The sequence below is a fragment of the Muntiacus reevesi genome, chromosome 2 (assembly GCF_963930625.1).
Source record: "Muntiacus reevesi chromosome 2, mMunRee1.1, whole genome shotgun sequence".
In the NCBI taxonomy this organism is placed as follows: domain Eukaryota; kingdom Metazoa; phylum Chordata; class Mammalia; order Artiodactyla; family Cervidae; genus Muntiacus; species Muntiacus reevesi.
The window spans coordinates 72,487,233-72,501,597 of record NC_089250.1 but is presented as its reverse complement, the minus strand read 5'-3'; the positions used below and the strand labels follow the sequence as shown (position 1 = coordinate 72,501,597).

At 47.6% G+C, this 14,365-nt stretch overlaps 2 long non-coding RNA genes across 2 annotated transcripts; both read left to right on the top strand.

The window, feature by feature from the left end:
* The first annotated feature begins 628 nt into the window (after positions 1-628).
* On the top strand, positions 629-3,668 carry LOC136159654 (uncharacterized). The gene is made up of 3 exons (XR_010661495.1): positions 629-1,128; positions 2,225-2,356; positions 2,774-3,668. It is a non-coding gene; the product is annotated as an uncharacterized lncRNA (long non-coding RNA).
* A 582-nt stretch (positions 3,669-4,250) lies between these two features.
* Positions 4,251-10,794, top strand: LOC136159655 (uncharacterized). The gene is made up of 2 exons (XR_010661496.1): positions 4,251-4,740; positions 8,345-10,794. It is a non-coding gene; the product is annotated as an uncharacterized lncRNA (long non-coding RNA).
* The last annotated feature ends 3,571 nt before the right edge of the window (positions 10,795-14,365 follow it).

Here is a 14,365-nt window from a genome sequence, read left to right as displayed (position 1 = left end):
ATAGATGTTAGCTATTATCACCTCAAGGGGTTTGAGGATTCTCCAAGTAGATCTGCTGCTGCTAAGTCGCTTCAGTCGTGTCCGACTCCGTGCGACCCCATAGATGGCAGCCCACCAGGCTCCGCTGTCCCTGAGATTCTCCAGGCAAGAACACTGGAATGAGTTGCCATTTCCTTCTCCAATGCATGAAAGTGAAAAGCGAAAGTGAAGTTCAGTCGTGTCCGACTCTTTGCGACCCCATAGACTGCAGCCTACCAGGCTCCTTCGTCTATGGGATTTTCCAGGCAAGAGTACTGGAGTGAGTTGCCATTGCCTTCTCCGAAGTAGATCTGAGCCCTCTGGAAATAAACCGGCTCCTTGTAGGCATGGTAGGTGCAGTGATCCTGCCCTCACAGTGCCTGCTGTTCACTTGGGAGTCTTGACAGGCAAGGGCCTCATGTCAGACAGACACAAGGGAACCACGTACCCTGCTTTGTCTGGGACAGTTGATTTATATCTGTTGTCCTGGTATAGTTATTAATATGGCTTTCCATCCTGAGAGTGGAAATGATTATATCAAATCTACACCTGAGGAAACTGAAGCTGGGGGTAGGGGTGGGGGCAGGGGGTGAAGTGATTGTCTAGGTTCAAAACCATGAAGTGAGAGAACTGGGATTTTAAGCCCAGGGTTCTCAACACAAACTTTTTAAGGCTGATTCCTTAAAATCATACTGCATCTCTCTCATAGAGAAGGAAATTTGGTCTTGGGACAAGTGGGTTATCTGAGCTCACACAGTGATCCTGGACATTTCCACTTCAATATCTTGGAGGGTTCTCTAACTCAAGAGTGTTAAACACTGCTTTTCCCCTCCCCAAACTTGTTCCTCATCCCTTCTCCATCCTTATTTCTACTACCTAAAGCAGTTTAAAACCTTTTTTCTAGTGTATTTGGCGTTTTCTAGGGGCTGCAACAAGCACTTTACATACGTTCATGTTATTCCCAACTTGGACCTTCACACGGGAACTCTTGTTTCTTGTCTCCTGCGTTGACAGGCACATTCTTTACCACCGCACCACCACCTGGGAAAATCTTGCAGAGGACTACATGGTAAAACAGAAAGAGAAATGATTTGTCACTGAGTGAACCTGGTAAATATCACTCAGGTCAAGATATTGCAAAGCACAGGATAATCACTGTTGCCACTACTTTTGCGATATTCACATTGTTGCTTTTATAGTTTTACCACCTAAGCACACATCCCTAAGGAGTATCCTTTCATTTCACCTGTTCTTCGAACTTTGTATAAATGGAATTATATATGTGTTTCCTTCTTTTGTTCAGCTTTGCACTTGTAAGACCCATCTAAATTGTTGTGTGTAGCTATGGTTAATTTTCATTGCTGTATCCTGTCTTCCACTGTATCCACTGTATATTTTTCTCTTCCACTTGGGGTATATTTGAAGCTCCCCCACCCTGTACCTCTCTTCTCAATTACTATTGGTTTGGAGATCAGTTCCCAAACTAGTCTGATCATCCATCTGTCCTTCTGGGGTACATAATCCACCAGACAGTCACAGGAATCAATCTAAGCTTGGTCATATGGCAAATCTGACCAAGTCACCCTTGCCTTAAAACCCTGGAGTGTCTCCCCATTGACTGCACAATTAATTCTCAAACTCCTACCCTGGCTTCCAAGGTGATAGAAGGAGAGCTACTATGGCAGGGCATTTGCTAGGGGCTGAGCCAAGCACTTCACATGTATTTGTGTTATTCACAGCCTGGACCTTCAAACCAGCTGTCCTGCATTTGGTCCCAGGGATCTCCATGATTCACCTAATTGTGCCAGATTCTCTCTTGACCCTAGTCCTTTGCATATGCTGTTTGCTCTCACTTTCCCTCCCTTCTTTGCCTAATTTGGCCTTCGTGTTAACTGAGATGTCACCCCCACCAGGCAGTCTCCCCTGAATTTGCTTGCACCTAGACTAGGCTAGGTGCCTAGGTCATAGGCACCTAGAATACAGAAGGTCACCTCTTCTGTATTCCCCTAACAGCCTGTGCTCAGGGTTTGTTCATTTTCTCTGACCACGAGGCTGTGGACTGCTGAAGGGCAGGGCAAGGGCTCGTCACTCCTGCAGTTCCCCAGGCCCAGCACTGTGCCCAAGCCCGTGAATATTTGCTGACCGCAAACACCACACCGAGTTAAAGTCTTGGTGACTTTTTCAGGTGTCCCCATCTCTATTCCAGGCTCTGGTTTCTGTGGTGGCAACACCAAGGCAGCGCCCTTTGGGACACCAAGAAAAACATGAGCTGGCCAGATGTGGCAGAGTCCCTGCCTGCAGCCTGGAATCCTTTACTCCCAAGATGGGGAGGAGCAGGGTGAGTAAAGATCCCAGGACTTTCAAGCACTCCAACAGCTTCTCTGTAGAAGCCTCAATAGACAGCAGGCCTGGGGTATGAGAGATGGTTGGGGTAAGCAGAGCTCCTCCAGATAATAGCCAGTCCTGGCTGGGAAACCAAGCAGAACCCTGGGTGTGGAAGCCCTTTTGAGCAGTTTCTAATCAGGGAAGGCCGGCAATGCAGGGACAAGGGAGGAGCAGTCAAGAAAAAATATTGCAGGGACTTCCCTGGTGGTCCAGTGGTTAAGAATTCATCTTGCAATGAGGGCGACGTGGATTTGATCCCTGGTTGGGGCTTTGAGTGTGCTGATATAGAGACTTGAGGGTGGCTAAAATCAGTGAAGTCAGATTATTTTGCTGACAAAGGTCTGTCTCGTCAATGCCATGTTCTTCCCAGTAGTCACGTATGGATGTGAGAGTTGGACCGGAAAGAAGGTTGAGCACTGAAAAATTGATACTTTTGAACTGTGGTGTCGGAGAAGACTTGAGAGTCCCTTGGATTGCAAGGAGATCCAGCCAGTCCATCCTAGACGAGATCAGTCCTGGGTGTTCATTGGAAGGACTGATGCTGAAACTGAAACTCCAATACTTTGGCCACCTGATACAAAGAACTGACTCCTTAGAAAAGACTCTGAAGCTGGGAAAGATTGAAGGCAGGAGGAGAAGGGGATGACAGAAGATGAGATGGTTGGATGCCATCAACAATTCGATGGACATGAGTTTGAGCAAGCTCTGAGAGTTGGTGATGGGCAGGGAAGCCTGGTATGTTGCAGCCCATGGGGTCGCAAAGAGCTGGACACGACTGAGAGTGAACTGAACTGAATTTCATAGGCTAATGAGTGGGACAAGTAGTCCAGCTGTTTTGGGGAAGGGGATGAGGATTTCCAGGAATTGGGTCACCGCCCCTTGTTGACCTTTTATGGTCTGCCTTGAAACTGTCCTGGCGCCTGTGGGTGTGTCATTTAGTATGCAGATGTGTGACAATGAACAGATACTCAAGGTCAGTGAGGCTCAAGGTCTAGTGGAAGTCTGGTCCGCCATCTTGGACTTGGTTGTAACCAGTTTACGTCACCTGTTCTATGGCTACGTCATTTTTCTAAAGGTTGTACTTTCCCGCCTTCCCTCCTGTTCAGTTGGGGAAGGGAGGTTCCAACCCTATTCCAGGTTGCTTTTCTCCCCACCAAGGCCCAGCCACAGAGACCCCAAGACCTTGTTCTGCAGTTGAAGTAACAATAAGGTAGTTTTGGACTCCCCTGGGGGTCCAGTATCTAAGACTCCGAGTTCCCAATGCAGGGGGCCTGGTTTCGATCGCTGGCCAGGGCACTGGATCTCACATGCCGCAGTGAAGATCAAAGATATCACATGCTGCCACTCAGACTCAGCACAGTGAAATTAATTAATTAAAAAATAAAACCCCCAAAACACTAAGGCAGTTTCCAAGGCGAGTGGGCCTGGCAGTAGGAAAGCTGCAGAAGAGGCTGCCACCCTGAGCTGTGGTTTTCCAGGGAGTGGCTCTCCGGCCATTCTGGGCCAGATGAGAGAAGCCATTTAGGCCAAGAATAGATGAGGGCAGTGGGGCGTCTCCTCTGGTCTCCGTGGCCCAGCGAGTGTCTGATGTGGTGTGAGGCGCCCTTCCATTTCTCCACTACCCAATACATGTTGAGGCCTGCCCCAGAAACTTGAGCACCAGCGATAAGTAAGACAGGCTCTTTGTCTTCAGGAGCCCATGGAGCAGTGGGGGAGGCAGACACATGAATAAACCCTCTACTACAGGAAGATAAGGGTTCTTTTGGGACAATCAGGGGAATGGGCTGCAAAGGAGAAGCCTTCAGAAGAGAGAACAATGAGATGGGTTTTGTGGGAAGAACAGAATTTTTCAGGTAGGGGAGGGTACGGCCAGGCCTGGAGGTATAAAAAGATGTGTTATGTTTGGAGAATTAGTCCAGCTTGAGTGCTGCCGGGGAATGGGTACCAGGGCCTTGGAACCCAAATCCAATCCCAGTTCTGGTTTAGGGCCCAGCATCCCCAGGTGATGTTAGAGTCATCTCGGGAGAGGGTGGGGGGCACCTGCGGTGGTCTCCTGCACCATCCAACCTATCCCCTCTAATGCCCATTTTTCTCCTTCAGGCAGCATAGCCAGGAGCCAGATGTTTACACCCTTGTGAGCTGAGTCTGCAGAATTAAACCCCAGACTTCTCCAAAAAAGAAGCCAGAGCGTCAGCTGGCAGCTTCCTGAAAGTCTGAGATCAGAGGAAACAGTGACCTAGACAGAGGAGGGGAAGGACACCGAGGGATCCTGGGCCCCAGCTGAGGGGTTTATACAACACTTGCCTTCTCATCCAGAGATCGCAACCCTTTACTTGGGTATAATTTACATAACACGAGATTTACTGGTTTCAAATAGCAATTCAGTGATTTTTGGTAAATTTACACAATTGTGCAACCATCACAGCTCAGTCTTTAGAACATTTCTCCCCCAAAAGATCTCTTGTTCCTATTTGCAGTCAACCCCTCTTCCAATGCCCCAGTTCCAGGTTACTGCTCATCTGTTTTCTGTCACTATGGACTTGTCTTCTCTGGCCCTTTCATATGAAATCATACAGGGGCTTCCCTGATGGTCCAATGGTTGGGACGCCGAGCCTCCACTGCCGGGGAGACGGGTTCCATCCCTGGTCTGGGAACTAAGATCTCCACGTGGCTGTGTGGCATGGTAGAAAAAAAAAAATTCATACAAAATGTAGTCTTTAAAAAGAAAAAAAAATTGTAGTCTTTATATCTTGGTTCTTTTGCTTTGCAGAATTTTTTTTTTGGCTGCACTGGGTCTTTGGGCTTCCAGGTGGCACTGGTGGTAAAGAACCTGCCTGCTAGTGCAGGTTAGGCATAAGAGATGCTGGTTTGATCCCTGGGTCAGGAAGATCCCCTGGAGAAGGGAATGGCAGTCCACTCCAGTATTCTTTCCTGGAGAATCCCATGGAGAGGGGAGCCTGGTGAGCTACAGTTCATAGGGTTGCACAGAGTTGGACACGACTGAAGTGACTTAACACATAACAACATGACTGGGTCTTTGTTGCTCCCTGTGGACTTTCTGAGGCTGAGGCGAACCAGAGCTGCTCTTTGTTGGGGTACATTGTGGTCCCTTCTCTTGTTGCGGAGCACAGGCTCTAGGCATGGAGGCTTCAGTAGTTGTGGTGCGCAGGTTTAGTTGCTTCTCAGCATGGGGAATCTTCCCAGATCAGGGATCGAACTCACGCCCCTTGCAGCGGCAGGTTGATTCTTAACCACTGGACCACCAGGGATGTCTTGCAGAATATTTCTGAGGTTCATCCAGATTTTAGCATTGATCAGTAGCTCATTCTTATTTATCCCTGAGCAGTATTCTCTTCTATAGATAGACCACATTTTGTTTATCTGTTGACCAGCTGATGGACGTTTGGATTGCTTCCACTTTTTGGCTATTACAAATTGGCATCTATGAACATTCATGTACAATGTTGTGTGAACATATGTTTTCCTCCTTGTTGAGTGGACAGCTAGAAGGGGAATTGTTGTATATAGAGTACATTTGTGTTTAACTGTCTAAGAAACCACCAAAATGTTTTCCCAAGCAGCTGCACCATTTTACATTCCTAGCAGCAAAGTATGAGGGTTCTGGTTTCTCTGTGTCCTTGTGATTACTTATTATTGTCCGTCTTTTATGTTATATCCTGCTGAGGAACTTTTTGAAAACACCTAAAGTTGCCCGGGCTCCATCTCAAACCAGTTAAATCAGACTCTTGGGAGTGGGGGCCCAGGCATAGGTATTCAAAACATAACAAAGCAAAGCAGAAACCTCCCTGCTTAAAAAGCCATTATTAACATGCAGATGGGTTGAGAACCAGTGATCTAACTTTCGGCTTGAAGTTCTGTCCAACTTCACCAAGGGGGAGCTTAAGTTGGCCGGCAGCCTCTCCCAGAAGACACATGGGCTTGGGGACAAGAAACGAGAAACTTCCCAAAAAGGTGCATGCAATCTCACAGCAGATGGGCTTATTGGAAGGTGAGATGAAGGGACCAGGGAGTGGGTTGGGTTCAGGGGTCCTGATTTCTGCACAACCTGTTGAGATCTCAAGGCAGGGGGCACCTCCCACAACTTTAGGGATTGTTCAGGCCTCTCAAAAGATTAGGAAAGTATGACATTCCTGGCTGCAGACCAGCTCCAGATAACTCTGGGGAAATGAAGGAGCTAGGTGGTGCCAGCAGGAAGAGTAAGGGAGCTTAGAGGCTTGGGAAGGAATTAGGCCAGGGCCACACAGTCTGTGATAAGATCTCCTCCTCTTGGAGGGTCTGCAGATGATAACCACCGCCCACTTTCCATGTCCCAGACCCTGGGCATGGCAGTTACAGCCATGACTAAGTGTCAGACTCCTTACTCCCATGGAACTGACAGTTTACTGGAAGAAACAGACAATAAAGAATTAAACAGAATTACAGGTAATGATGGGGAGGGGGCCTCTCAGTGGGGGTGGCATATGAGTAGAGATCTGAGTCAGTGAAGGAAGTCGATTATGCAAAGATCTGTGTGTAAAGATGTTTCAGGTAGAGAGAAGAGTTTGCGGAAAGCTTGAGACTGAGTGGGTTTGGTGTGTTTCTGAGAGTGGTGAATGGTGGAGATGGAGAGGAAGGTAGACAAGGGCTAGATCACCTAGCGTCTCCCAGGAGTCCAGGTTTTATGTTGGGAGCAATGGGGAGCAGTTGGAGGGATGAGGGCAGTGTAGTAGCATGATAGGATTTCTCCTTTTTAGAGATCATTTTGGTTGGTATAGGGAAACTAGACTGAAAAGGCCGAGAGTGATGAAGGGAGACGAATCAAGTTGTCCAGATAGACGAGGAAAGTGGCTTGGACCGGTGTTGGTGCAAATGGAGAGATGTGTGTAGATACGGGTCGTATTCTGGAGTGAGAGACACCAGGATTTGCTGACATGGAGTAGGAGGGGAGAAAAGGGGGGCAAGGATGATGCCTTTTTTTTTTTTTTTTTTTTTTTTGATGCACTGCACAGCTTGCAGGGTCTTAGTTCCCAGTGTGTGTGCGGGCTAAGTTGTGTCTGACTCTGCCACACTAGAGACTGGCTGGCCAGGCTCCTCTGTCCACGGGATTCTCCAGGAAAGAACAGTGGAATGGGTTGCCATGCTTTCCTCCAGGGGATCTTCCTGACCCAGGGACTGAACCCGAGTCTCCTGAAGCTCCCTCATGGCAAGTGGATTCCTTTCCACTGAGCCACCAGGGGAAGCCCTCTTAAGTTCCCTGACCAGAGATTGAACCCTGGCTCCTGGCAGTGGAAGTACAGCATCCTCAACACTGTGCTGGCCGGGAAATCCTGAGGCCTGTGTTTCGGACTTGAGCATCTGGGTGCAGGATGGTGCTGTGAAATGAGATGCAGAACACTGGGAGAGGAGCAGAATTGGAACCAGAGGTGGGGATACTAAAAGAGATCTAGTTCAGTGGAAGAGAGGAGGGAGGCCAGGGACTGTGATGTCCTTGTGATTCCCAGCTAAGGGGCTGGCCATCCTCGTCAGATCGAAGCCTGTGTATGCTGGGTCCTTGTGGTGGTTTATTCACTAAGTCATGTCTGACTCTTTTGTGACCCCAGGGAATCTAGCCCATCAGGCTCCTCTGTCCACTGGATTTCGCAGGCAAGAATACTGGAGTGGGTTGCCATTCCCTTCTCCAGGGGATCTTCCTGACCCAGGGATCGAACCTGGGTCTCCTGTACCACAGGTGGATTCTTTACCACCTGAACCGCCAGGGGTGGGCCCCTGAGACCGGAGTATTAGAGCATCTCTGAAAATTTTAAGATGCTGGAATATTCAGGATGTTTCTTGCAAGCTTTAGGAGGTCCCTGAAGTATTAGAGACAAGTTTAGCCAAAGAGGTGGCCCATCTTTATTATCAAAACAAAAAATCACTATCTTTTTTTGTCCCCTCTCTTCAGGTACGTCTACTTCTGTTTATTGACTACACCAAAGCCTTTGATTGTGTGGATCACAAGAGACTGTTGTGGAAAATTCTCAAAGAGATGGGAATACCAGACCACCTGACCTGCCTCTTGAGAAACCAGTATGCAGGTCAGGAAGCAACAGTTGGAACTGGACATGGAACAACAGACTGGTTCCAAATTGGGAAAGGAGTAGGTCAAGGCTGTATATTGTCACCCTGCTTATTTAACTTATATGCAGAGTACATCATGCAAAATGCTGGGCTGGATGAAGCACAGCTGGAATCAAGATTGCTGGGAGAAATATCAATAACCTCAGATATGCAGATGACACCACCCTTATGGCAGAAAGTGAAGAAGAACTAAAGAGCCTCTTGATGAAAGTGAAAGAAGAGAGTGAAAAAGTAGGCTTACAACTCAACATTCAGAAAACTAAGATCATGGCATCTGGTCCCATCACCTCATGGCAAATAGATGGGGAAACAGTGGAAACAGTGACAGACTTTATTTTTCGGGGGCTCCAAAATCACTGCAGATGGTGACTACAGCCATGAAATTAAAAGACGCTTGCTCCTTGGAAGGAAAGTTATGACCAACCTAGACAGCATATTGAAAAGCAGAGACATTACTTTGCCAACAAAGGTAAATCTAGTCAAAGCTATGGTTTTTCCAGTAGTCATGTATGGATGTGAGAGTTGGACTATAAAGAAAGCTGAGCACTGAAGAATTGACGCTTTTGAACTATGGTGTTGGAAAAGACTCTTGAGAGTCCCTTGGACTGCAAGGAGATCAAACTAGTAAATCCTAGAGGAAATCAACCGTGAATATTCATTGGAAGGACTAATGCTGAAGCTGAAAGTCCAATACTTTGGCCACCTGATGTGAAGAGCTGACTCATTGGAAAAGACCCTGATGCTGGGAAAGATTGAAGGCAGGAGGAGAAGGGGATGACAGATGAGATGGTTGGATGCCATCAACAACTTGATGGACATGAGTTTGAGCAAGCTCCGGGAGTTGGTGATGGACAGGGAAGCCTGGCGTGCTACAGTCCATGGGGTTGCCAAGAGTCGGACACGACTGAGTGACTGAACTGAACTGAACTGAATTTCAGGTACTTTGAAATTTTATTACTGGCTTACAAACTCCAAGCATCTAAATAGCACTGCTGCAAACCCTCCACCCTGTCCTCAAATCGTCTAGAGGCTGGAAAGCCCATGCTAGGTGACTAGCACAAGCAAGGGCAGGAGGCTTAGAGGACTGTGAGAGAGAGGCCCCATGAGTCAGTCAGTTCATAGGCTGTAAGAGGCATAGAACCTGGAAAGGAGGGTAGAGCATGAAGAAAACAAGAAATCAGAGGGAATGAGTGAACTGCTGGAGGTCAACGTTGGAGCTTAGTTGGAGAGGTATCAGGAGAAACGTGAGGGCATGGATGATGCTTATATGTATTTTGGCTGCACCGCACAGCTTGCAGGATCTTAGTTCCCTGACCAGAGATCAAACCCCGGTCCTCCTGCAGAGGACCCAGGAGCCAGGCTGCAGCACCCTGCGAGAAGCCTTAGAATCCTTGAGTTTCAAACCTGAAAGGGCCTTCGAGGACCACGTAGCCGGCTCCTTAACCCCAAAAAGGAGGAAATGGGACAGAAAAGGAGAAATCGAAAGACCAGGTCTTCCAACTTTAGAAGCCACAGAAGCAGTCAACAGCTCCACCCTGGCTGAACCCTGAAAGCCCGGGTCCATCCTGTCTCTCTGTCCATTTGGTAAATGTCTGGCCCCCATGGGGCAGTTCCGTCTAGCTACATTCTGGAAACAGGTGGTTTGGAGAGATGTAATCAGGGTTTCCTGATTTGACATCTGTGACCCCCACCTACTGCCCACCACGCACCCCTCCCCTCATTCCAACTGGCCCCCATCACACAGTCCCAGGCACAGCCTCGTGGAGCAGCGGGGGCACAGAGCCTGCAGGGTTCATGAGAGAGAGGCGGATGATTGCCTGGGGGGTCACTTGGGTGAGCTTTGGGGAGTAGGGGAAAGGTCAGAAAGGGAGATGGGCTGATTGCAGCTTCTCCAAGCCACACAAGGATCCAAAGAAAACACAGCTGGAGACAGGGAGAGGGAGGGGGGAGCCCGGCTACCCTCCTGTTGACTTCTTGGGCAGAAATCCAACTTGGTATCCTGTGGTCAGTGGAGCCTGTGTTTATTGACTAAGACCAGTTCCTTCCTCCTGCTGTACCTCAGTATCTCAGTCTGCTAAACAGGGACAGTGGCTAACTCGAGGGGTGGCTGTGAGGATTAAAGGGGATCATTCAAAAAGAAAGAGGACAGGGGCTTCCCTGGCGGTCCAGGAGCTAGGACGCCACTCTCCCAATGCAAGGGACCCTGGGTCTGATCCCTGGTCAGGGAGTTAGACCCCACATGCCACAACTAGGAGTTTGCGTGCTGAAATTAAAGAGCCTGCATGCCGCAACTAAGACCCAGAGCAGCCAAATAAATAAATATTTAAAAAAATAAAGAAAGATGACAGACTGAAGGGGTGAAGAGCGTGGGCTCTGGAGCCAAACTGACTTGAGCTAATTACTTCACCTCTCTAGACCTCCGTTTCCACTTCTGTTAAGGGGGTATGATGATAGCTCTTCTGTAGGATGTTTTAAGGTTCAACTGAGTTCTTATTTGCAAAGCACTTTTTGTTTGTTAAACAACTGCTTAATACTAATAACCAGAGACATTTATTCAGCCCTTTGGTAGGTCAAGTACTAGATTTAGCACTTTATATACTTTTGGTATTAAAATCTCACTGCCACCCGGCAGGGTGGGGAGGCAGGTACTAAATCATTCCCATTTTATATATGTGGAAACTGAGGCACAAGAAAAGCTTAATTTTTTTCTTTGAAGATTTTTAAAAATATGAACCATTTCTTAAAAGTCTATTAAATTTGTTGCAGTATGGCTTCTGTTTCGTGTTTTGGGTTTTTATGGCCACGAGGCATGTGAGATCTTAGTTCCCCAACCCGGGATCAAACACATAACCCCAATATTGGAAAACAAAGTCTCAACTACTGGAACACCAGGAAAGCCCCACGAGATTTACTTTTTAATTTTTACTCTAGAACAGGAGTAGGCAAACTACAGCCCGTGGGCCCAGTCCAACAAGCAGCCTCTTCCTTAAAGGACTGTGTAGGCTCCTCTCATGCTACAGTAGCAGGAACTATGACAGAGATTAAAGGGCCTACAAAGTTTGAAATATGTACTGTCTGGCCCTTTACAGGAAAGGCTTGCTGACCTCTGCTTTAGAAAGTGGCAGAAGCAGGATTTGAACCAGATTGGCCTGGATCCAAAGCACTGGTTTTTTGCCCTATCAGTGTGCTGGATGTAAAATAAAGTCTAGAAAAGCATTTCTTTCCTATCACTTTGAATGCTGGGAAGGCTCTTCTTATCATCTCAAAGACAGAAGTGAAAGAAAAAGGGATTGGGTATTCTGATCGCTCCATCTCTCAAGCCAAGTGGTGAGGACTTGGGGAGGCTGCCCAAACTCCGCGTGGGGGACTTCCCTGGTGATCTAGTGGCTAAGACTCTGTGCTGGCAGGGCAGGGGGCCCTGGGTTTGATCCCTGGTCAGGGAACTAGATCCCGCATGCCGCAACTAAGATACAGTGTAGCCAAATAAATTAATTAAAAAAACAAAAACAGAAACGTAAAAAGAACTCCATTTTGGCTGGATGTTTGCCAACTTCATTCTCCAGTGAGAAGGTTGGGGGCATAAATTGTGGGAGAAAGGGGGAACCCATGTGATGGAGAGGGTCAGGCTGAGTAGGCAAGTCCCTGGAATCAAGGTCAGAGGTGACCTTCATGTCCCCCAGCCCAGGTCAAGGCTGTGTTTAGAGTCAGTTAGACTGTGACTCACATGGGGCAGCACAGGTATCGCCTGCTCCCCAGGGATACTCAAGCGCTCCCAAACCAGTCCAGTTACTCAGCAATACCCACTCAGTACCTAATCTGTGGGCTTCCCAGGCGGCTCAGGTGCCTGCCAATGCAGGAGATGCAGACTGACTCACTGGAAAAGACCCTGATGCTGGGAAAGATTGAAGGCGGGAGGAGAAGGGGAAGACAGAGGATGAGATGGCTGGATGGCATCACCGACTCGACGGACATGAGTTTGAGTAAACTCCGGGAGTTGGTGATGGACAGGGAGGCCTGGCTGCTGCGATTCATGGGGTCGCAAAGAGTCGGACATGACTGAGCAACTGAACTGAACTGAATGACGCTAATAATTGTAGCTAGTTATTGAGCCCTTACTAAATGCCAGGTGCTTATTAAGTCCTTTTTATTCATTAACTCATTTAATCCTCACAAGCAACCCTAAGAAGGAGGTGCTTTGTCCTCGTTTTATAGATGAGGAAAAAAAGGCCCAGAGAGATTAAACCACCGGCCCAGGGTCACACTGCTACATTTAAAGTTCACTGGGGCCCCAGCCAGGGACTTCCCTGGTGGTCCAGTGGTTAATAATCCATCTGCCAACACAGGGGACACGGATTTGATCCCTGATCTGGGAAGATTCCACACGCTGCAGGGCCACAATTACTGAACCCACAATCTGCAACTATTGAAACCTACGTACTCTAGAGCCCGTACTCTACAAGAGAAGCCACTGCAATGAGACACTCGTGCGCAGCAATGAAGACCCAGCACGGCCCTAAACAATACATAAATAACTAATTTTAAAAATGTAAAGTTCACTGGGGTTCTCTGGGGACAGTGAATTATAGTGGCAAGACCCTGTAAGGGGCTTCCCAGGTGGCGCTAGTGGTAAAGAACCCACCTGCCAATGTAGGAGACATAAGAGACATGGGTTCAATCCCTGGGTCAGGAAGAACCCCTTGAGGAGGGCGTGGCAAACCCACTCCCGTGTTCTTGCCTGGAGAATCCTCATGGACAGAGGAGCCTGGCAGGCTACAATCCCTGGGGTCGCAAAGAGTCAGACTCGACTGAAGTGACTTAGCAGGCATGTTCAACCCTGTAAAAGATAACAATGATACAAAAGACATTTGCATTCCAGTTAAGAAAGTGTGAGGAAAGAAAAATTAACATCCGTCAGGTTTTTCTCTCCAGCCAGACTCCGGGAAGAGCCAGGGTTACTAGAGTTTAAAGGCGTTCAGGCACTTCCTCCTCTGGATATCCTTAGCACTTTCTCTGTTCCCCTCCTACACCCCTTCTGTCTTGTTTGTAATCTGTGACCCTAATCACAATAGTTAGCATTTATTTGGCATTAATAGTGTGTCATGTATCATGCCCAGCACATGCACTACGCCTATTTAATTTATTCTTGCAATAATCTAATTGTCTCCATTTTAGAAACTGAGGCTGAGAGTTGCTAAAGTAAGGGGTCCAAGGTCATACACCTAAGAATTGATAGCCTAGGATTTTTTTTAATCTTTTATTTTGTATTGGGGTATAGCTAATTAACAATGTGATGATAGTTCCAGGTGAACACAGAAGGGACTCAGCCATACATATTCATGTATCCTGTCTCCCCCAAACTCCCCTCCCATCCAGGCTGCCACATAACATTGAGCAGAGTCCCACTTGCTATGCAGTAGATCCTTGTTGTTTAATCCATTGAAATATACCAGTGTGTACATGTCCATACCAAACTCCCTAATTCTCCCTTCCCCTGATCTTTCTTCCCCTGGCAACCATAATCTCGTTTTTGAAGTCTGAGTCTGTTTCTATTTTGTATGTAAGTTTATTTGTATCATTTCTTTTTATGTTTAAAAATATATACTTATCTGGCTGCATTGGCTCTTAGCTTTGGCATGTGGGTTCTCAGGTCTTGGCATGCAAACTCTTCTTTTTTTCCAAACTCTTAATTGTGGCATATGGGATCTAGTTCCCTGACCAGGGATCAAACCCAGAGCCCCTGCATTGGGAGCGCAGAGTCGTACCACTGGACCACCAGGGAAGTCCCTGCGTATCATTTCTTTTTAGATTCCTCATATAAGGGCTGTCATACAATATTTCTCCTTCT